Raw genomic sequence first — 22,700 nt, 5'->3', positions numbered from 1 at the left:
TACGCTTGCAAGATGGGAGGTATGTCTAAATAAAGTGTCAAATTATATACTGCTACACAGTAGAGCCTGGATATCTGATTCTTTCTTTCTGGATACAGCCCTGTGAAGACACTGCTTTCCTTATAATACTCAAATGAAGCTATTAGTGGAAATAGTTTACTTAACAAATTATTAACAAGTTAATTATTCCTTCGGTGGGAAAGACAGAAAGTGATGTTTGAAACTCTGTTGTCTAGGGGTCAGGCAGATCTCTCAAAAGAACACATATATATGTTGCATGTGTAAAGCCATGACTTCTGTCCTCAGCACCATATTCCCATAGCCATCTCTGAGTGTGGCTCCTGAGTTCCACTGTCACACCTGGGCATCACTGCATAGCCAGCTCAGAACATCTATCCAATAGGCCCAGAATGCTGTGCCACGCTTTTAGTACCACTGGGTCAAATATATCTGGAAGAGACCCCTTGTCCTTGTACACTGGAAGGCTTGCCCCACTTCACCCACCACCCTACCACCCAATAAAAATGTCTGTTATTTTTAGAGTCCCTCTTTTCCATGAGTATGTATGGATAATGTGATATTGCAGTAAACATTTTTGAAACGTAGTTAGTAAAAGCAGACCTTTTAAGATATACAGTCTCATGCATTTTGATGAATACATAGAATGCGTGACTTTTCCACAATCAAGATAGAGAATACTTTCATGATTCTAAAACGTGTTCTCATGCACCATTATTGCCAGTATCTCTCCTTCCATTCCCTAATCTTCAATTTGATTACTGAGTTATAATTTTCTATTTGAAATGGAACCACACAGTACAAGCCTTTAGAGTATGGCTCTGTTCATTGTTTTTCATTGCTTTTCATTGCTGAGAAGTATTCTACCATTTGAATGGCTCATGATTTCTTGTTGATTATTCACTTGGGTTGTGTCCAGCTTTTTATTGTGAAAAAGTGCTCTAAATATTTGCACATAGACTTATGTGTTCTTATATGAAACAGGGGTGTGATATTATGATTATATATATGGATGTGTGTAGCTTTATAAGCAAATTATATTCAAATTATATTCCAAAATGGTGTTTAATATTTCATTCTGTATTGTCAGTATTGGTTTTTCCTAACTTGAGAATTCTAATTTTATATGGGATATATCTTGCAAGCTTTAATTTGAATTTCCCTCAGGGCTAATGATGTTTAATAACTTCTCACCCACCCCCCACAAATATCTTTTTAAAGTGTCTATTAAATATTTTGCCTATTTCCTCTTCATATTTTAGAGTATACACATAGACTCTATTTGCAATGAGCATTTTAAATCATACTCTATTTTTGCTAGTCAGTACTCACCTTTAAATTAGACTACAGTGAGTTAGCTCCTCATCACCTTGGAATATTCCTCTTAGTACCTCATATGTGTAATCTTAATATGAAGCAAATTGCCCAGGAGTATAGATTGAGTTATTTACTAAGAAAATATTCTTTAAGTTTTATATTTAGATATTTCACATGATCTAACCTATAACTCATTCTCTCATCTTATCTTTAATTCCAACTTCAAACTTACTTCTCCTTTGTCTTTTTTTTCTTGCTAACAGGGGTATATATCAGACATTTTCTTGCTTTGAGACCTTTGACAACAGAATTAATTTAACTAGAAAAGTCTTTCCCTCCAATGCTGCATGCTTTTTAAACAAATTTTCTCCTAGATTTCTTTCAGATCTCAAGCAATTTCCTTTTTGGTTAGGAATTCCTTGATGAGACTATGTAAACCACATCTAACTTCTTCCACACATCTTCCCACTGTATACTTCTATGTAGCATTTACCACTGTCTGGTATGTTATGGTGTGTGATATTTTAGTCACATACTTGCTTACTATCTCTTTCCACTGAAACCAAAGTTTCATCAAAGCAGGAATGTGATCTATTTTTGTTTATCTGCTAGAATTACAATCTTGAAAAGTGCAAAGGATATAGCCAGAAAGTAGACTAGAGACTGAACATGATGGCCACTCAATACCCCTATTGCAAACCACAACACCCAAAAGGAGAGAGAGAGAGAGAGAGAGAGAGAGAGAGAGAGAGAGAGAGAGAGAGAGAGAGAGAGAACAAATTGGAATGCTCTACCACAGAGGCGGAGTGGGGGGGTAGGGGGTAGGGGGATGGGAGGGATACTGGGTTCATAAGTGGTGGAGAATGGACACTGGTGGAGGGATGGGCTCTCGAATATTGCATGAGGGTAAAACAAGCACAAAAAATGTATGAATAAGCAATTCTACCCTCACTGTGACTCACTAATTAAAAAATAAATTAAAAATAAATAAATAAATAAATAGTGGTCAGAATTAATACTTTTCCTAAGGATAAAGCTGAGAGTAATATGAATTAGTTGAATTTTTATAGTTCTGTGCAATGTATCAGCTCTCTAAGCCCTTAAAAGTTATTAAGTATTACACATTTGGTCCAGGTAAATTCCTAAATTGATTTTCTTTATCCAAACCTTTGCAATATTTCTAAATAGATATGATGATCTTTTTAAAAGCGCCCCTCAAGTGGCAGCAAACAGGGATGGAAAGGATTGCCTTTGTTTGAGTCCCACTGTCTGATTTCTCTGTCTCTGATTAGCTCTTTGATGCAGCAGAGCAAAAATAGTTTTTTGAGGCTGAGGATTCTCTCTCAGTCACTGTCTCTGAAAGGCCTAGTCTCTTCTGTCTTCGACTGCTTCAGGCTAGTTTTTATCATGTCCTTACTTTCTCATGTGGCCCATAAAAACAGTTTATTTGCTTGTTCTCTCTAGGGATCCTCTGAATGGACTCAAGAAATCATAGGAAAGGTGGTCCCCATCATGCAACACATGATGTGTTTAAGCACTGTCACCAGAGTGAGGACCTCTAAAAACTGGGGTTTAAGATCAGAATGTAGTCAAGTGTGGGTTTTCCACACCTTCCCATGCTTGAGTGTTCTTCTTCTTGGTAACTCACACCTGGCTCAAATATGGGCACTTCTCTGAATGTTGATGTAGTAAACCTCATTCCTGATTGGAACTAATTGGAAAGAGAAAAATCTCTAGAAAAAAGCAAAAGTAACCAATCAAGTGAATGGCAGCAACAGAAAAATCCTCTATGCAACAGAAAAATCCATTACTTTTAAAATTACTATTTCAAGAATATGTTATGGTTACCTCTCCCTGCCACCTCAATACACACAAACATGAACACAAAAAGAAAAGGGTGTTTTTTAAAAATAGTTTTCCTCTACTTAATTTCAATTAAATATTAAGAGTTTTAACATACTTTAAGCTCAGAAATTGTGGAAAGAAAATTGAAACTTAACCTGCCACTAATAAATACAAAACAGTAGATCTTTCGGGCTTTTGGTTTTTGTGGTGGTGGTGTTCAGGGGTATTTGGACCTTTTATTGTCAAGATTTCACAAAGAGCAGAGGGTGTTTTAAAGAGCAAAAGGTAATTTTTCATAGTGTTTTCTGTGCACTGAGTTCCTTTATAAAGTCTAACCTACCAGATTTTGGTTTTCAGAAATCTAAGCTGACCATGTTTCAGAATTGATCTTTGCCTTCTCAGTGATCTTAAGCAAAATTATGACAATATTTCCAAATCTTGATTTTATAATGCCAAGGAACACTGACAGTGATGCTTCAGGAGGTTAATGATGGTCTAATTATCGTGCACCAATAAGAAAAAAGAGTCAGCCTTTTGGCAAGATTATGTCAGAACTAGTCAGATAATATAGATATTTCTACCTCCATGCATTTTCTAAAGGGGGATGTTGCTGCTTTAATTAAATGTTATATGAATACATTTCAAGTAGATCCAAACACAGGGCAAAGTCTGTTTCAGAACTGCTGTTCTTACATTTAAAATGTATTTGAAATGTAATTAAAAAAAAAGATAATGGGAAAGAAAAACTAAAATAACTCGAAACAAGCAGAATATAGTAGCTCATCATTACACTAATATATCAAACAATGTGATCTTAGCTTAATTATCCCCTTTGAGAGTTGAGAAAACTAAGCACAACCTTCAATTTACAGCTGTTTGGTGCCGGGAACCTGAATTATTATTGAAGATGAAGGGGGGGGGAAAAGTTTATTTATTGTGACCTCCACTCAGTTTTTATTCATCGTGGAAAATCTGTATATTCACAAATGAGGGCTATTCATCCTTAGGGCCGCAGCATTCTTCAGCTGTCCCAGCCTACATCAACTGCACTTCTCCAGCTTTTGTGTTCATCTCGAAGGCTCTTCATCCAGATTGTTCATCATCTTGATGGTCGAGCTTTATCTTGCTTTTGTGCAGCTGCATTCCGCTTATCCAAAGTGCTGAGGGAGACAAGGGAGAGGGAGCGAGCTGGAGAGAGTGAGCAGGAGAGAGTGGGAGAAAAGAAAAGAAAGCAATGGTCTGGCCGGTGCACATATGAGGATAATTTGTAGTTTCTCAATAATAATATAAAAAAAAAGGAGGACAGGCTAATTACTGGCTTAACTAGGGCAGCCTGTGGATCTTCATGTCAAAAGGACTGCCGTAATTATTTGCCATCAAAGCACATTCATATTGTGGCACAAAAGAAGGGCCTTTTGCAAATGGATCTTGCTAATAAACAGGGCTGAGAGGAGCATTATGTGTCTCCCTGGTTGCAGGCACATTAACACAGTGACATGGAGCATAACTCGGGGGCCCAAGGAAAAAAACACCAGAATGATAATTATCCCCTTCCCCTCCCAAGCCCCTTTGTGTTGGACTAGGAAGCTGAACACGACCTATTGAAGGGCCCAAGGCAGGCTATTAGTGACCCCTGAGCCCTGACAAGGTGCCTCTGTTCTTTTAAAAGCCTGCCTCTTGATGTCAGGAGGGTCACGTGGACCTGTGGCTGGGCTCGAAATGGTCCAGCAAACACTTCAACCTTAAAGACACCTGGAAGGTCATGACCAGTTTAATGCAGATTGAGACAAGGTTTTGTTGAATCCCAGTACTGAAGTTTTGCACTCTCTCTTTTCTTCTTTGTCCATGCTGGCTCACAAGCTTGCTTTCAAGTCTTTACAAGTATATCTAGGAGGGGGAAAGTTCTTTTCTGCTAGCAAATGAATAGAATCCCAGGAAACAGAAAGATGGATGTAAATGCAGTCTCTTGGATTAGGAGGCAGAAGTAAACACATAGGTTCCCCACTGGTAAGGGTCGCTGGAAAGGCATAGGTTGCCCTTCTTGCTGGGCAGGTGCCACCAAAAAGGCTTCTGTGCAATGAAAGTCATAGTGGACTCAGTCTGCCTGACATTGCAGACTGCTGGAGCCCCAGCTCCTCTCTGGAGACCCAGCCTGTTCAGATTTCACACAGAGCATCGATATTCAAGCAGAGAGACCTTCATCAGCCGGGTGGATGAACCTGGCTTCATTTAGATTGGAATTTTTAAAAGTCCGCTTCCCTCTCTTTGATTTTGCTATGAGGTGTCTTCTGACACAAAGGGGGCCTGCTAATCCAAAACATGGCGAAGGTATTCTAGGTATCAGCGTCAAATCCAATCCCTGTAATTTTTATTTTACGAGCAGACAAGTTAAAGATGACTATTCTGTTGCAAAAATTCTTATTGCTTCACAAAGGTAGGTTTCTCTATGCATTTAAATATTTAATTGAGAGGTTGGGAGTTTATAAACTTCAAATTAAAATGTTAAAAGTTTCTAAGGGAAATTTTACTAGGAATGATTTAGAAACTTTGAAAGCTTTGCATCTGTGGGAAAATAGAATTAAAGGTTTTTCAGGATTTGAATTAAAAATGTTTGGAAGTCAGCTATCTCTGAAGTAGATAGAATCTAAGAAAATTATGTACAATTCACACTGAAGTTCTATATTTCCTAGTGATTATTTATTTTCTCTTATTGACTGCTTTTCTTCTTTCCCTTTCTGTGATTCTGTCTCTTCCCAAAGTATTTTAAACATGAAGGAGTTAAAATATGAACATATTCATTAGAGATAGTCAATTTCCCAAATTGACTAGCTTCACTTGCATCACTTGTAGTCCCGTTGATCTTCGATTTGCTTGATCGGGCGCCAGTAACGTCTCCATTTGTCCCTGTCTCGAGCTAGCGTAGCCCAGTGATACCTACTCCCCCAGGAACAGGAAGAGCCTCATATCGTTCATTCACAGAGTTGACAAAGAAATCTGACCATCTAATTGGTGGGTGGCCACGAGGTCTTCTGAAGTCCCATGGAATCCAGTCGGTAGCAGCTCTAGTCCAATGGTCATCTCTGAATCGCATTACATGACTAGCTTAGTAAAACAAAAATAATCAAAATAGTTGGTTTTTCAATTTGAAAAATATAAGTGATTTAATTAACACGCTATTTCTTATTTTCAGCAGAGCCTGGCAAGCTCTTTGTGGCATATTCGATATGCCAAATACAGTAAGAATGATGGGTCTCATTCCCCTTACCCTGAAAGAGCCTCCAATGTGGCACTGCTGGGAAGAACGAGTAGAGAGGCTGCTAAAATCTCAGGGCTAGGACGAATGGAGACGTTACTGGTGCCCGCTTGAGCAAATTGATTATCAATGGGATGACAGTGATAAAGTGATACAGTGATTCCTTATTTTACCTTCTGGCCTTGACCTTTTTTCCTGGAATCTTATATTCTTGTGTCTGGCTGCCCACAAGAACTCACATTTTCAATAAAAATATGCAATTCAATGAAAATATGTAATTCAAAGCTAACATATCTGAAGTGGAATTCCTAATTTGCCTCCATATAATTCCCAATTACTCTATTCAGTTTTCTCAGTCTCAGTGGATGATAATCTCAACTTTCCAGTTTATAGATTAGAGCTGTAAATTATTTTTGTCTCATATATTGTTCTTACCATATACAAAGTCCATACAAAAAGGGGTTTCTGACCTGAGGGCACACATAGGGCAACTAACTTGCTCTTTGTATAGAATCAACATCAAGAGTTTCGGAGCATAATTTATTGACAGTAGGGCAGCTGTTGGTCCTGGAGGTCCTCACACAAAAGAAAAATGTCCATCTGAAAATACTGTCCTACCTCCAAATATATTTAGAATTTCACAGTAACAACAAGTCTCATGGTGGAAACGTTACTGGTCCCTGCTCGAGCAAATCGATGAGCAATGGGATGACAGTGACAGTGATAGTGACTTTACAACTGACATATGGTTTCATAACTTCCATTGATATTTTGGTCTAAGCCACCTTACCTCTTGACTCTATTAGTCTAGTATCAACCTAACAGATCTCTACTGGTGGTAGCACTGTAGCACTGTCATCCCATTGTTCATCAATTTTCTCAAGCAGGCACCAGTAACGTCTCCACTGTGAGACTTGTTACTGTTTTTTGCATATCGAATATGCCATGGGTAGCTTGCCAGGCTCTGCCATGTGGGCAGGATACTCTCAGTAGCTTGCTGGGCTCTCCAAGAAGGATGGAGGAATCGAACCCGCATGCAATGCAAACACCCTACCCGATGTACTATCACTCCAGTCCAGATATCCTACCTAATTTTATTTTCTCTAACTTAGTAATTGGACTAGTTCTTTTATATTAGTCTCTCACTTTGCACATATATTACAAATACCCACAAAGCTCTGACATTATAGTTGACTTTTCCTGCCCTGGATCATTCTGCTCCAACCACAGTGCCATTTAATTTTTTTCATAAACACAAAGTAAAACTGCTCCCATCTCAGGAACACCAAAATACTACACCTCCAACTTATTATTCAAGATGTAATTTTTATTCATTTGTCTTTGGACTACACCCAGAGGTATTCAGGGTTACTCCTGGCTCTATATTCAGGAATTACTCCTGGCAGTGCTTAGGAGACCATATGGGATGCCTGAGATTGAACCTGGGTCAGCCTTATGCAAGACAAGCACCCTACCCACTGTACTATTGCTCTGGTCCCAGAATGGAATTTTTAAAAGAAATTGGTCCTAAACACCATCTGTAACTCTGCAACTGCCAACACCCCCTGGCTTTTTGGATTCCCTTAGATCTTCGTTGTTGTTTATTTGGTTGGGTTTTTTGGTTTGGGGGCCACACACAGTGGTACGCAGGCCTAATTCCTAGCTTTGTGCTTGGAACCAATACTGGTGAACCTCAGGAATAAAATAGGTGCTAGGGATTAAACTTGGGCTAGTCATGTGCAAGGCAAACTCCTTGTCTTCTGTAATACTGCTCCTGTCTCAGCTCTGTTTTATTTTTTAACAAAATTTGTTGAACATACTGTGAAATACATGTTTTATTTATGAAATTAATCTCTTTTGCTGTTAGCATTTTGCCCTGTAAGCTTCAAGAGGGTAGAAGTCTTTGTTCTTATTTTTTTCTCTTAAATTGATATTTAGAATAGTTGTATGGAATAGTAAATGCATAGTACTGGTGGTTTGTTGTGATGCCTGTCTAAATGCTGAGTCCCCTTTTCTTAAAGTTTGAATTTGTGTTTAATTCCCTGTCCAGATTTTCAACTCTTGCATATTTTACTCTTCAAAGTCATTTACTTTGATTTAAAACTACATGTGTGATGTAAACTATTGACTGAGCAAACAGTGTATGATCAAAGTGCATATTGATACTAGCACATGCAAAAGAATTTTTATTGAAGAAACGGTACTTTTTTCTTTAATTATCTGAAAACAAAACTAATCAGGGTTCCCATTGTGGGTCTGAGCATCATGAGCTGGATTAAATAATAATCTTGCCTGGTTATGTTTTCAGGCACTCCTCTACAAACAGAGGAATTTCCTTTTCTCTTCTATAGAATTGGTCACATAATTGTTTCCATAAGAAGAAGCCTCGTTCTGTGTCTTAAGTCTGTATGTGCTCATGTCCTTGAGCACCATTACATAGATAAGCATATCTGAAGACAGAGAATAGGTCCTATGATCCAAACAAGGCCCTCTAGACAGAGAGAGGGAAAAATTGAGTGCCCATGACTAATATATTGATAAAAAACAGGCATATTGAACAATTACATTTCGAATATCTATCTAGTTCTGGCTACTTGTTAACACCATCAGGCAATATGAAACTGTTTAGTCTTTAACAAAAACTGTCTCATTTCGAATTTGCCGAAGAAAGCCTTGTATTTAGCTACACATTTTTTAGGATAAAACTTTGTTGTATTTGTTAGAGCAATGCCTAAAATTGTTTACCATTTCTTCTTTTCCTAGGAAATAGCATAAATACATTGGCATCTTCTATATCCATATTTAAAACCAAACTGAACATACAAATATATACATGTGCAGGCATGAATAGAAATGGAATTAATATGTATACATATATGTTTGTATCCCCTTCGATGGTTTACTGTCTCACCATGGCAAGGGGGTGGCAATGATGCCAAATGGTGAAGAGTGAACCACCAGGTGCTGCCCAGAGATGCAGGCAGGTGCAGGGATAGACTCCTTGCATTGATTGTTTGGATCTTGCCAGTATTTTCTGTATGTGAGAAGCCCGTCCATGTATAAGGTATGTGGCATGTTTGTCAGTGTGCAGATTGTTACAACATGCCACACACATGGCAAAGCCAGGCAAGCTACCCATGTCATATTCAATATGCCAAAACCAGTAAGAAAAATAAGCCTCATTCCCCTGACCCTGGAAGAGCCTCCAATACTGGAGAAGGATTGAGAAGGATGAGCAAGGAGGGGCTGCTAAAATCTCAGGGCCAAACTAGGCTGTCAAATGGAGAAGCATTAAAATGACGGTCCGCACTTTTAACGCATGTATGCTGGCATCTGAAGTATATATTGAGGACCTGATGGTGCAAGCGCAGAAGATCAAGTATGACGTCATTGGACTGACCAAGTCGAGAAGGTATCTATCAGATTACGCCCCATTTTTGACACTGGAGAAGAACTGTTCCTCAGAACAGAACATGCAACGGTAGAGGCATCAGTGGTTTCGGTGTCCTCGTCAACATGAACTTGGCCATGAGCATTGATTCATTAGAATGCCAAACAACAAGAATCAGATGCTTATGTTTGAATAGATGTGGCTCATTGCTGGCAGTTTCTATCTTCATTGTCTACACACCAGCATCCAACTATGACGAAGAAGAAATTGAGAAGTTCTTCATGGAGCTGGAGAAGTTCTATAAAAAAGATCACACCTTTTACAAGATCACTGTCAATGATTTTAATGCCAAGATAGGACTGAGAAGGTTGCCCGAAGAACTCCATATTGGGACCCACGGCCAAGAATGGAATGAACAGGGTGAGAGACTGTCTGAGGTCATCATGTTGACCAAGACCATCCATGGTAACTTGCAGTTCCGGAACGCCAAATCTAAACATTGCACATGGGAGTCTCCCGGTGGACAGTTCCACAACAAAATTGACCAAATCATATTCAATTGATGGTTTTGCCTGACAGATGTCACAGTTGTCCCAAAATTCCAAATGGGATTAGACCACCGTGTCCTTCAGGCAAAATTCTACTTCACAGAGCGGGGAGAAAGGGCTGCAAAGTTTAAGAAGAGAATTCCCAGAACAACCACCAACTGGGAGTCCTTTGGCACTATTGAAGCAATATGAGAAGATACTGTTATTGACATAGATAAGGAATATGATCAAATGGTTCAGAACATCCATGATTGTGCGAGGAACACCCAGAGAAAGAAAGCCACAAAAATACAACTGTCTTTTGAAACTCTCGAGCTCATTTGCCAACATGGTTTGGTGCGAGCCTCAGGTAATCACAAGCTAGCATCCGAGCTCATAAAGCTGTGCAGAGAAGCGATAAAGGAAGACCCCAAAGACAGAAGAGGAGCAGTGTTGGCTGATGTGTCAGAAGCTGCCAAAAGTATTCGCCACATCCGCCTGCCCTTCGCCAACTATAAGACCAAGATGACTGCCCTTCAATATCCTCATGGATCTATCACATCTTTCAGAAGGCAATGGAAAAGGTTATCCACAACTTCTACTCAGATCTCTTTGATAGCCATGTCCACCTGCTCACATACCAAATTCCATAGGATGGGCATGTCATTTCCAGGGTTCTCCCTTCTAAAATCCTACACGCCATTTCATCAGTAAAAAAGCATACAGCACCCAGTCCAGACAAGGTCAGACCCAAATGCCCGAATGCATGAATGCTGGCCGACTGACTGTGAGTATGGAAAGGTCAGACTGCAGCTGAATCTCACAAAGACAATGTTCATGAGAAACAGACTAGTTCCTGATGTTTAATTTACTCTCAATGGAATGAATATCTCCAAATGCTGCAGTTATGTGTACCTAGGTCAAGAACTCAACATGATGAATGACCTGGCACCTGAGCTGCACAGGAGGAAGAGAGTGGCGTGGAACGTCTTCAAGAGCAATGAAAAAGTTGTTAAGAGGATGAAGAACCTCCGGCTCCAGGTACATCTTTTTGACTCCACCGTTCTTCCTGCACTAACATACACTTCAGAGACCCGGGCGCTACAAAAACAGGATAAGAACGCTATTCATATCTCCCAAAGAGGAGTTCTGCTTGGAGTGTCATGTTTCACTCAAGGGAGAGAAGGAATCCAGAGTTCTGACCTCAGTTGAAGATCAAGGATCAGGGACGCTGTCTTGTTTGCCAAGAGGTCGAAAATTAGATGGCCCAGACATGTAATGTGATTTGGAGATGACTGCTGGACTAGAGCTGTTACTGACAGGATTCCACAGGATGTCAAAATAATGCCTGACAGCCCACCTATGAGACAGTCAGACTTCTTCATCAAGACCCAGAATAAACGGTTTGAGGTGCTTCGTGTTCCTGGAGCGAGAAAACGCCATTGGGCTACACTAGCACTCGACAGGGATGAATGGAGATTTTACTGACACTCGCTTGAGCAAATCGATGAGCAATGGGATGACAAGTGATACAAGTGATATGTGTGTATATCCACACCAATATATGTGTTCTTGTCTGCATATGTAGTTTAAAAATATGTTATATATGATATAGACACAAAATATATGTACTATATATTATATTGGAAACATAAAATCTTTCAGATCTTCAAATAAAAGGCCCACAGGATACATATAGTTTGTAGCATTTTTATACCTGTTTATTATATTTTCCTTAAGACATGAACTTTTTAAGATACTAAATTGTTATGATTACCGTAGACCATTTGGAAGCTGTGGTATATCAAGGAAAAAACAAAAATTATAGACAAATCACATAATCCATAATGTAAATAAAACCTACTGTACTGTTGTATTTATATAGGTTACTTTTAAATTTTTACTGTTCTCAATCCATTGTCCTCTGACCAAAAGATGGCATATATTCATGAGTAACAAATTATAGCAGATTGGTTCATTCATTTTTGTATTTCAAGATAATATATATTGGTTTTTTTGACTAGATACCCTATTGTGGAGTATAGGTTTCTATGTATACCATTCCTTCACTGTCCACTGTTCATTTACCCATATTCAGTCATTCATCTTCTGCTCATCTTCCTCATGGCTACTTACAGAACTTCAAATAATTCCTCCAATTTCCTTTAAGATTTTCTTTTTTACAACATATTCCTGTCTGAATAACATAACCTCCTGAATCATCCTAGGTCTGTATAAACTATATTTTGATAATGTGATATCATGATACTGCTATTTTTCCTTTCATTTCATTTTCCCCCATTATCTCTCATCTCCAGTTCATTAGGATGGCTAAGAAAATAATGCTATGATGATTCAACACCTTCAGACTGTAACTCTCACTTATGTTTTCCAGTTACAGCCCATAACACATTCCTCAAGTGTTTTCATGTTAGCTCACATCTATTAAAATCTTTTTATCTTTGTATTCAGCCTTTTGTGAGGTAATAAGGTCATTCAAGTAATGTTCATGAAGCTGGGGCCACCTCCCAGTGATTCTCTGCCAACCATATTGAAGGTTTGATGTTAGGGCCCAAGGATCAGGTGCTACCCAGGCCCTGTGTAATCCTGGGCCACACTGGAAGTTTCTCAAGAGCCTCCAGTACCATAACTGGAATGGTTCGGGTGCCATGTGGTATCAAAGACCAAAGTGAGGTTAGCTACTTGTAAAACATATGCTTTAACTTCTATACTATCTCTTTACCACACACATACACCGATAACCACCATTCTATAATGACTTGCGATCTGACCTGGGCACAATACTTAATTACTTCAACTATATTCTGCCTTCTTATTCTGCAGCTTCTTATCATCTTTGTCCTCTCAAGTTCAGGTCAACCCAGATAATTTTCTCTCCTTTCTTACCAACGTTGAGAAAAATATTGTCATTTTATTGAATCATTAAAAAGTTGATTTTTAAGTGTCTACTGAACACGTAAATATGGTTGAAAATTCTTTTTAAGCAGTAATTTACCCCATATTTCTTTCTTTCTTATATTTTTAATCTACTAAAACTATCAATTTTGTCCTTAACCAGTTTTTACTGAGTGTATAACCTATCCGTTGTTTTCTTAAAGCTGGGTCATAGTTGATGGTCTAATAGAGTGAAAGATTATAAAATCTAGACTTCTGTTTAGTTAGAATTCTAGCTCCATCAATTGCTATTAGTGTGACCTTGACCACTTGAACTTAGGCCTTCTAAGCTTTTATTGTTTTCCTTTGAAACTCTTACTTATTTAATAGAATTTGTTAGAAAAATTTAACAAGTGACATGGTGTTTTCAAAGGTCCCCAAATAGTAGATTTTCAACTGTAGTGTCATTTTACTTTTGTTTACAATTTTTACAGTTAACAAACCTCTTTGAGTGAGTTCTATTAAAAATGCCTATAATTTCACTGCAGTACTCTAAACTTCCTCTTCCTTTAGTTCTAAGCTTATTTGTATCTTTGTTTTATTGGCTTGGAAAATGTATAACAACTCTTTCCAATTAATGGAAAATTCAGTCTGTAGATTGGACAATTACATGTTGTCAGTCTCTCTCTTATCTTCAATATAGACAAATATATATCTCCCTCATATTAAAACTCATGCTAAAATGATTTTATCTCAAAATATCCTGTTGAAGATATGTCTATTCATAAACTACAAATGTGCTCTTTCTCTTCTTCATTCTTCTGCATTAAGGAACCTCCTTAATCCATTTTCTGAAACTGCTCTGTTTACTGTTTTAAACTTTTACTGGACTCACTTCTTAGCTTGCTCTAACGTTCCTTCCATTGGAAACAAGGTAAACAAGAAAGTCACTCTCTGTACTGTGCTGCCATCAAATTTTGTCTTTTGCACTTGGTATGCCACTTAATGCATTGTTAGTTTATTGAGGTATGTTTGCCTTATCTGTTAGATAATGAGTGAACGGGTGTCATTTTTGCTTGTTTTTGAGTCATTCCAAGCAGTGCTCAGGGATTACTTCTGGCTCTGTGATCAGGGGACCATATATGGTAACAAGGATCAAACCCAGGTCAGTCACAAGGAAAGTGAACACTTTACTCACTGTACTACCTCTTTGGCCTGATAATGAAGGTGTTGAGGGGAGAAAAATGGATTTTATTTTAAAGCAAAAATTAAAGACTAAAGTCATGTATATGCTGGTGCACATCCCCTCTTTCTCTCTGTCACACATACAACACACACATATACACATAAACACAAACATACCACCTTTGTTAACTCCAATAACTGTCTCAAAGAGGAAACCTGACATAAAATTATTGCGTGTATATACACCCTGATGTTTCTAAAAGTAAAGAACAGTCATCATTTCATGTTCAGTGAATGTTACCCGGACATTTCTGACACTGCCATCTGCCAGTCTGCAAACATTTATTTATTGACAATGCTAGATACTGTCATTAAGAATGGGAATTCAGTTGTGAATAAGAACTAAGAGAGACATGGTCTTCCCCTTCTGGGTTTGGTGAACTATTCAAAGAATTTCTACATGATACTCCCATATTAAACACTCAAATTTTACAGTTTAACAAACCTATTTGGGTAAGTTCTACTAAAAATGTCTATAATTTCACTAAGATATAAAGTATAATTCTCTCCAAATTCATCATGAAATAAAATTGATTCAGTAAATTTAATTAAGAACTTTGACATTTACATAAAATGATTGCATAATATATGAATATATGTGTATGTGTTATTTAAGTACCAAACACTGTGAACTTTGTCAAACCACTGCATGAAGGTTTGTGCAGATGGCTTAGGTGTAAAAAAAAACATAAGAACAGGAAAAGCATATTCATATAGGAAAGATTTACTTTTTTAAGGTCTTCTGCTTATGAGGAATTATGGGAAAAATCTCCACTCTAAAAGTATGTTTTAAAAATAGTCTTTAAAAGATATATATGTATAAACAGAAGTAGTCTATCATTACTTCAAATCTCAATATGTGAGCTTTCCATTCTGAGATTCCATATATATGGCATATATATGGATTTCATAACTCAGTAGCATGCTATTTATTGAACAAGATATACACTTGAAATACCCTTATCAAATCATTATGTAACTACTGAAACAATAAGTACCCTACTTGAAAAATATTTAAGACAATTGAATATGTTATCGCACAAGATAATGCTTAATAGTTTGTCTTGAAATTAGAATTTTTACAGCTGTGCAAAACATTAATTGTTATTATTAAGGTTTTAAATATACAATAATAAAATGGATATGACCAATGTGCTAGAAGAACTGAAGCTGTTTATTAGCATCTTTCAGTTGATAACTTGAAACTAATGTCAGCATTATGAGGTCTTTGTTACTTACTTGAACTAAACTGTCACCTTCTTACAATCTTATCAGTGTTGAGCACACTAATTTTCTCTTGTTCTCTGTTTAGCTTTTTGATTCCACTTCTTTAACAGTAGGAGAAAATTTTTTTATGATATGTTGCCATTGAAAAATTTGAATAAGGACAAATGGGACTGTCTTTTCTCACTTCTTATATATAGCAGCTTGATCACATCTGACACCCTGTTAAGTGTCCAGTAGATATTTGTGTAGGACTGAATAAAGGCACAAGGTTGCTTTTTAAATCTATCTAACCATCTAGTCTGATATAATGATGTTTTCCCATTCAAAGAGCCTCTTTTTCACTTTTATTTTTTTTATTAGTAAGAGATGACTATTGCATGATTCCACCAAGATTGAGATACTGAGAGGTAACCTTCAGAAAAATGCTGGCTTTTATTCTCAGTCATCTAAAAACATATCCTTATATCCTTGGATCCATTTCCTCCTCGTGCTTTCTGTTGCTTCATTTACTCTAACATTTAGTTGAATATTTTATATTTTACAGAAAATTTATAATACTAATCAAACTTTAAGCTAATAGAATATTCCTCTATCTCATCATGTCAGATATTTGTCATCAGAGGCTGAAAGATTTGGTACTGATAGAAATTTCCTAGGAAATCCTGAAATCAGTTAAGTTATTGCAGTACATTCTCTGACAACAGATTAGATGAGTCCTAAAACTAGTAGTTATTAGATACTGGACAAAGATCTGGGATTTCTCTTATTTATTCAATTTTTTTCTTGATGTTCTGGGCCACACCAAGCTCTGCACTCAGGTATTACTCCTGAAAGTGCTCAGGAGACCACATGGAATGCTGGCTATCAAACCTGGGTAGACTGTGTGCAAGGTAACCACCCTACTTGCATTACTTTCATTTCAACCACTATGTATCTGACTTTTGAAAAATAATTAGATGAGAATTTTTTAATTAGTTAGACAAAAGTTTATTTTAAGTCAAATCTTCTGTCTCTACCACCATGTCAGTGAACACATAGTATAACATGCTTACACATATTTATCACCTACATACATCAAATCACTTCATTTGATCTTCTTGTTGAGCTTATTTAAGATAATCAGGTATGGATCCAAGCTGGAAATATGTACACTACCCAGGCTCCCACAGTTTATTGAATTCATCAACATTTTTCAGGTTTCTAAGTTCTGTAAATAAGATAGACCTGCAGAAATAGGAAAATATCCTCTTCACATAACTCTCTTATAGGAAGTAATTTTCCCCAGACATTTTCATTTTTGAAAGACAGATTTATAGATCTGATTGCTTAATCAGAATGAACTTTTGTTAATGTTTCATGGCTAAGATATATAAGGTTGAGTCATGGACCCAGTGGTAATATTAGTAATAAAGACAATATTATTAATATCAACATAACAAGAGTTATAGAGTTAACATTTGTAAGACAAAATGAAAAAAAAAAGGAAAAAAATCCCATGTTACCACTTGCCTTTTCTGCCATTAATTCACTTGTTGGCAGTATTTTATGCACTCATGTAATTTATGTATCAAGACTTGTATATGTCACAAAACAAAGCCACTGTCTCCTCTTCCTCCTCTTCTTCCTCCTCCTATTCCTCCTGTTCCTTCTCTTCCTCCACCTTCTCCTCCCCCCTCCTCCTCCTCCTCTTACTTTTCTCTTCTTTAGCTTATTCACTTCTGCCTCCTCATTATGATGAATTTTATTATGCCTTTGAAATTTTGAATCAACTTCCAGTAGGGTATTTTGTCCTTTTTGAACCAAAGTGAAGTATTTGAACTTTGCTATCACATAACACTTTTCCAGAATGCTTGTCTGAAATGACTTAATTTGCACTGCAGGACCAGCACTGAACCCACAAATACTCCAAAAAGCCACAGTGAGCCAGGGCAGCAGACCTATAACTAATTTTTTATTAAAATCCCTGAGGCACCCAACACAAAGCCCCAAAGCAGCTTTAATAATAGACAACATACAGCACATTTTTCTTGTATTGCCATGTAATCAAATCTGAGGCTGCTGTTCACTTTCTTTGTTTTACCTAGAGGACCAGCTTCCAATTTAGTTGTGGCCTACTCTAAACTGATTTTTCATTGTAATTAATGCCTACTTTGGCCTCAGCCACTTATACAACTTTCCATTAGAGGTTTGCAGCCATCCGCTGAGTATTTTACTAAGGTACCCTTACAGACCTGCTATAGTTGCAATTCTGTTAGTCTTTTTTTTTCAAAGAATTTTTAAATGCTTAACTAAATAGTTATTGTTTTTAATTTTTCCTTCTCTATGCTGAACCTATTAAAATATTTGGGCACAGACTCAAAGTGGAGTAAACACACATGCACAGAGACACCGACACATGCATATGGACACACACACACACACACACACACACACATACATGCACACAGGCACACATACCAACTACCCCTTACTGCATACCCCCACCTCCAGTCATTATGTTATTTCATGAATGCTAGTAGAATTTACTTAGATCCATAGTATTTTGTGGCTAATTTTCTGTCTGTGTTTTGTGCTGTCTATTTCCTCCTAAATAGTACCTAAGGTTTAAGGTTGTTTAGTAGTGGATGTTAGGAGACCTCTGCAAACATTCGGGCAGCAGCCTTCTCACCACTAACCTTAAAAAAGATTATGCCAGTGGGCCCAGGGTCAAATTGAATAGATGAAAAAGTATATGCCATGCCTTTGCTGCTCCTTGAACCTTTCTCTGTTGACTGGACTGACATTTTCAGTGACTTTTCTCAGAGCCATGTTTAAGACTGTCTTCCTGAAAATTCTGGGTCTGTTTACTTCCCATCTTGTCTCACCCACTTTGGCATTACTAAATAACAAAGAGCAATTATCAGAAATTAGAGCCCTCTGGATCTTTGGGTGGTCCCTTTTTCATTCTGAAGATATAGCTTCTAAGAGAATCCAGTAGATTAGCAAGACCTGATAAGATGATATTGATGGCATAGTGCTTCAACAAAAGTCACAGAAGACAACAGAAGTCACCAGGCTTTAAAAAAAAAAAAAACTTGACTAAAAAAACTTGACTAAAACAGTTTGGAAAGAAGTATGATTTTCATGCATTTTTTTTTAACTTTTACAATGTTTACCCTTTAAAATTGAAGTTGTAGGGGAGAAACTGAATTTGAAGGGGTGACTGCTGGAAGATAATTCAAGTGGTAGAGTAAATGCCTACTATGTGCAAAGCTCTGAGTTCAATCTCCTTGTACCACATGGCTAGGTACCACACCCGCACCTTTAAAAGAAATACATCATTTTAAAACCAATTCAGGGATATCTACTTACCGAACGATGGATTTCCTTCTCTTGATTTATGCAAGTCTTACTATTTCTACTAGTTATTGGTTTTAATAATTCTCTTTCTAATCTTTAGTAGTTCTTCTTGGGTGATGTTTTATACTACTGTAGAATGCTGGAAACCTTGTAAATAGCATCTTATAGGCTTGATCACATCTTTAATGTGAGTGCTGAAATTGAAAAGTTCGAGTCTTTTGTGTGTTTGTATCTATATTGTGACTTATTGTCAACAACTGTGTAATGTATTATGAAGAAAAATACATTTATAGGTTGGCAAGGTGTTTTTCAACCCCATTGACGCATATTGAACAAATAAGAACTACTAGTGCTCTTCACTGTGCTTGCTTTATCAAATTTATGGAAAGTTTCCTCTTTTTTCCTCTATTTCTGATACTAGGGATTAAAAAATAAACAGAAGCATCCATACAAGACATTTGTTAAATTTCAAATATAAATTTATGGCTCCCCTGGTGAGCTTTTCTGTAGAAAGTGGGACAAAGTATGAACACTTAGTTGGGTTTGTGACTTAATAAATTAGGTACATGTCCAAGTGATTGTACAGTAGGTAGGGCATATGCTTGTACATGGCCAATGTGGGTTCAATCTCCGTCTTGTCCTTGAAACCCACCAGAAATGATTCCTGAGATAGAACCAGGAGTAAGCCCTGAGCACCACAGATGCGGCCCACCAATACAATAATAGAATGTGAGTTTATACTCACATTCAAGGATCTTATATTTGTATATAAATCTACACTTATCATGTATAGCTTGAAACTGACTTAGGGGTGGTTTTGTATATGTACATCAGGCTATATGTTGTTTTGAATGTGGAGTCATCTTATATGTAGTATGAATAGAATGTGTTCTAAGTATTGGAGACCAACCAGGATTCTCAACCAAGACTAACAACAAAATTTATAAAAGTTTAGTTACCTCTAGTATGAATTTTTCTTCTCTGTTTTTTATTCTTTTTCTTTATTGTTTGCAATCAAATTTATTAATCCTACCTTAAAATATAATAATAAATCCCAGTCTACCTTTTCTCATCATCATACCTTCTACGTATCTTTTTCACCTTGGCCCTCACATTACTGAAAATGTGCTCCTATTCCTTGTATATTTGGGATCCATTTCTAAAAATTCTCTAATTTTGAGAATTTCCTTATAGTCAGTAGCAGTAATTTCCTAGTCCCAGTTTTGATAAAGTCAGATAAATTTCCAAAGTTCCTTTAGGAACACAGGCATGATTTTATTCTACCCTTATTTTCAAGCTAAAAAGTTTTAACTTCAACTTTAAAAGTTTTGACTAAGTTAGAGTAACTAACTTTAGAGTCATTTCCTCTGTCAAACAGTTGGAGATTCTTCTATTTTCTCCCTAATTTTTATTTAGGCATTGTGATTTACAATATTGTTACAATAACAGAATTTCAAGGATACAGTGTTCCAACTCCATGTGTTGACATATCAGTGTCAAGACTCCCCAGGGAAAATTAAAAAAATATTTTTTGCAGTGTATATTCAATATATGATACTGTTAACCAATATTATTTTGAAACTTACCTCACTTCACCACAACCAAAGTGTGTAACACCTTTGACCAACATGTGTGAATATATGTACATGTGGATATATGTGTGCATATATAAAATAAAGGGCAGAGGAACATTTGATTTGGTTATTGACAGATGTTAGATCCTTTGTATTATAAATAAAAGTACTACCAGAAAAAAACCCCTCCAAATAAAACAACTCAAAACAAAAGGACAAATTCTGCTTCATACCAGGTGTCTAACGAAACCGTCCATGCCCGATAAGTGGAATCAGCTGAATTAAGCACAAATGCATTACTTTTCAATGTGAATGGGGTCTTTTCTTGTCTTTCTGACACTTCATGTTGCTAAACATTATACTGAAGTTGGGTGATTGTGGTTGGCCTAAGACACATGACATAAATGTGTTGCTGCTCAGAGCCATTCTACAATACTAGATTCAAGGGCCAGGGCTCTTTCCTCACGTTTGACATTATTTGCACAACAAAATATTTGAGCTCAAAGTGACTGCAGATATAATCTAACTCAATACCCTCATTTTGCGTATAGAAAGAATGAGGTGTAGAGAAATCAGTAAAGTTTTCCTTATCCATAAATAGAGTGAACTGAGAATGAAACCCAGATTATCATAGAATGTTCTTTCCCTCAGTCTGCACATATAATTCAGAAACTTCCATCAAGGCCCAGACCTGCAGAGGAAATAAAAATAAGGGATTTGGGGAAAGCAATTTCAAGTACCACTTGAACTTTATTTACATTAAACATTCAGCAATGTTTAGGCAAAACACCTTTACGAAGTGGACTGGCCATCTTAAGGTTGCTTCTTGGTGCAAAGGAGAACATACAACCAGGAGTCAAGCATGAATATACATTCTGTCTAAAGAATTATAATCTGAAATTGAGCTATTTTTGTTCCTGTTTTTTTTTTACAGCTATATCCTACAATGTTCAGAGGCTATTTCTAGAAGAGAAACCTGCCAGTGCTCAGGGAACCATGTGTGGTGCTGGGGATTCAAACCAGGGTCTGCACAATGAAAGGCAAATGCCATAACTCCGGTATAATCTCTTCGGCCCATAAAAGTGCTTTGAAATTACCAATGAAAGTATGAGAAATACAAATATTCAGGCCACTTATATAAGAATTCCATCACGTAAGACGTGCTCCAAGTAGCTGCATTTTATTGAACACGTTCTGAGTGTTGTTCTGTGTTGCAATGCTTTATGTTCTCTACACAGGAACAAGTATAGATTTCATAAAGTTTTGCATCAAACAAATATGTGTGAGTGGGGCGAAGGAAGTAACTAATACGTACACCCTAGGTGTTTAAATACTGAGAATATTAAAAATAAGAGAAAAAAGAGGAAAAAAAAAACCTTGGTTACAATACAATGGCTACTTTAGACAGAGTTGGATTTTCAAAATTCCAAATAAAATAGCAGAAACATTCATTGCAAGATTTGTTGAAAGAAATTTCCAAGATTTTCACAAGGGAAACGGCTTGAGTAAGGTGTTTGACATAGGAAAAACCTTCACATGAATGAAGACTCATAAAGAAGAGGAAGAAAATGTGAGAGCACCTGGAAGAGCAACCCATGACATCTGTAGGTACAAGGATATGTCATGAAATGTGTAGTAAGGTGAGGACTAAGTGTAGATTTATTGCTGATTGAGCAGCTATCGAGTGGTTAATATAAGATCGATGATATGGTACAATCTAGGTTTTAATTGAGGAGATTTAGGACTGGATAGATGTGAACAACCCAGGTTCAATAACCATTACCACATAAAGCTCCTGACCACTGCCAGGATTGTCCCCTGAGCACAGAGCAGAGATAAGTCCCTCAGAAACAGTAGGTGTGTTCCATTCTTGCCCAAAGAGAAAGGAGTATATTTGGGCAAGTGTGCTAGTCAATTCTGACTCAGGGGCTCCTAAACACTCACTCAAAATTTTTCAACTAGCCTATGACACTTAGAGTGATTTTTATTTTTGGGTTTTGGTTTTTGTATGTATTTAACTCCTATCAACATAACATTCATTTGTTCTCTTGAGAATACTAGGGGAAGGA

The 22,700-nt window shown here is 37.1% G+C and overlaps 1 protein-coding gene and 1 non-coding gene across 2 annotated transcripts in view; one reads left to right on the top strand and one right to left on the bottom strand.

Moving 5' to 3' along the window:
* LOC129399615 (uncharacterized) overlaps positions 1-22,700 on the bottom strand; it is a 126,988-nt gene that overhangs the window by 91,746 nt on the left and 12,542 nt on the right. The gene's annotated exons all lie outside the window — the stretch shown is intronic.
* On the top strand, positions 6,888-7,018 carry LOC129400726 (U11 spliceosomal RNA). The gene has a single exon (XR_008627905.1). It is a non-coding gene; the product is annotated as a U11 spliceosomal RNA (small nuclear RNA).

This window comes from Sorex araneus, chromosome X (genome assembly GCF_027595985.1).
Source record: "Sorex araneus isolate mSorAra2 chromosome X, mSorAra2.pri, whole genome shotgun sequence".
NCBI lineage: Eukaryota > Metazoa > Chordata > Mammalia > Eulipotyphla > Soricidae > Sorex > Sorex araneus.
The sequence above is the reverse complement of the archived record's forward strand: the minus strand, read 5'-3'. Positions and strand labels throughout refer to the sequence as shown.